The 2,300-nt window shown below is 49.4% G+C and overlaps 1 non-coding gene across 1 annotated transcript; it reads right to left on the minus strand.

Annotated features, from left to right (window-relative positions):
• Positions 1-1,860: 1,860 nt before the first annotated feature.
• On the minus strand, positions 1,861-1,933 carry Trnaa-cgc. The gene has a single exon. It is a non-coding gene; the product is annotated as a tRNA-Ala (tRNA).
• Between the last annotated feature and the right edge of the window lie 367 nt (positions 1,934-2,300).

Here is a 2,300-nt window from a genome sequence, read left to right on the forward strand (position 1 = left end):
AATGGGGGGTATCCTCTCTTTCTTCAGAGGGCTTGATGGGATCTCTTGAGAAGGAGGGTCGGGAGCATGAGTCATTTCCTCATCCACAGGACCATCCGGTGCGGCGTCCCCCGGCAGGGGGGTATCGAAACACGATCCGCTGCCACCACAGCCCGCGTGGGCGGAGGGGCGTCTGGAGCGACGGCCAGAGGACTCTCCGACTGGGTCAGGGTGTCCAGAAGACTCGCCACGGTGGCGGGACGGCGTAGAAAGAGGTGCAGGTACAGCCGGGTGGTGATCAGACAGAGCCGATGTGTTCGCCGCCTCACTGCGAGAAAGATCAATTACTAGGCGGTCAGGTGAATCGTCGGACGACGACGGCGACGACGCCGCGAATGAACGGACCCTGACACGCGACGGTGGACAGTCTTCATGATGATCGGTTTCAGTGCTGGTGGTGTCCACCGGCGATTTGTGGCGGTTGGCGCGTTTCAAGCGATCCTCCGCCCGTTGCGAGGTGGGCAGAGCATTATGCGCGACGGGGGGCCGGGACGAGCGGCGTTCCCGACGCGGTTCTCCCCGAAGGGCGGCGGTGCAAGAGTCGGAGGGTCGCGAAGGGTCCTCCGCGTGTTGGTTGACACAGTTATTATGCGGTGTTATAGTTAAACGCCTGCGAGCGAATTTTTGAGTGGCATCGCGGTGGACTGGTTATCTGACCGGTGTACCACGCCAATAGTTAGATTAGGGGCGAATAGGAATCCTTGACTTCATCAAGGCGTAGGGAGAGTTTGATTGGCGAAGGTCAGTCCAGATAGAACGAGAGTTATCTTATTTGTCAGCAGCGAGCGGAGCAGACAGCAGTCATCGCAGCTTACAGTATTGTGCGCTACAGCTATTGCGAGCCCCATATTTCCTCCACAACAGTACACTTCACTGCATTTCACACGCGACAGCCTCGACTGTACCTAGCAACATTCTAAAGGATAATTATTCAACTTGAGTAGGCGCGCCCCTCAGCCTTTCTGCCAAGTCAATACAAATCTTAAACTTTGTATAAAAATTTCATTAGCGAATCCTATCCTTGAGAGGTAACTTCACATTCCGCAAATAACCAGGATATAACTTGTTGAATTCATAACTAAAAGTGCTATTGTGATTTCTCAGAATTTTTGCAAAATAAATAATAATTTTCATTAGTTTCATGTTTTTCTTACACTAACTAGCACCACTCCAGTACCCAAGTATCCCACTAGTTACGTAAGAAAGTTTGTGAATTTTTGTGTCATTTCCTTACAGCGGACAACTCCAGAAGATATTTATTGCTGAAAGTTTTTCAGGCATTTCTCTTTAGAACGTTAGGCGTGTCTGTCTGACTTCTGCAGTAGTGTTGGGGTGGAAATTGCATCTTGCAGGAGCCACAGAATATCAGATCAAACCCACGCACCACACGGTCACGCACTTCCAGATTGTAGCGCCTAGAACCGCTCGGCCACTCCGGCCGGCGTGGATAGTACAGTCTTAAGATATGAAATGGTTTTTTTTTCAACATAAAAAGCTCCATAAATACGCCTACAAGGAAGTTACAATCTGTAACTGATTATGATATCGAGAAAGAAAGCAATCGGACAAAAGTGGAGGATTCCAGAGTCTACACGGAAGCGAAATGTGGATCTGACCATTTACTACTTCGCTGTGCAGTTTGGTTAGGTTAGGTTAGGTTAGTGGTGTTTAACGTCCCGTCGACAACGAGGTCATTAGAGACGGAGCGCAAGCTCGCGTTAGGGAAGGATGGGGAAGGAAATCGGCCGTGCCCTTTCAAAGGAACCATCCCGGCATTTGCCTGAAACGATTTAGGGAAATCACGGAAAACCTAAATCAGGATGGCTGGAGACGGGATTGAACCGTCGTCCTCCCGAATGCGAGTCCAGTGTGCTAACCACTGCGCCACCTCGCCCGGTTGCAGTTTGGTTTCCCTTTCAAAAACTAGTTGGTGCCTAAACAATTGTAATGAGAATGGAGAGAAGCTGGACCAACCGTAGCATATATAAGTTAAGTTTACTGCAGGATCCTTCTGTTGCCTCCTCTACAAGCTTAGATTGAGTGGGAAGCTAAGCTTAGATTGAGTGGGAAGCTACGTCAGCGTACAAGGCAACTGTGAGAACTATTAATAAAGCTGCCTTTGAAAGTCTAGGAGCAGTAGAGAACACATGTGGCAAATTTAAAAGTGATTGGCGGGAGGATGGTATTGCCGCAAAGGTGAAGGAGAAAACGGAGGAATATAACAGATAGCTTATGAGCAGTAGCACTGATGAGAGAAGTAG

Source organism: Schistocerca piceifrons, chromosome 2 (assembly GCF_021461385.2).
Source record: "Schistocerca piceifrons isolate TAMUIC-IGC-003096 chromosome 2, iqSchPice1.1, whole genome shotgun sequence".
Lineage (NCBI taxonomy): Eukaryota > Metazoa > Arthropoda > Insecta > Orthoptera > Acrididae > Schistocerca > Schistocerca piceifrons.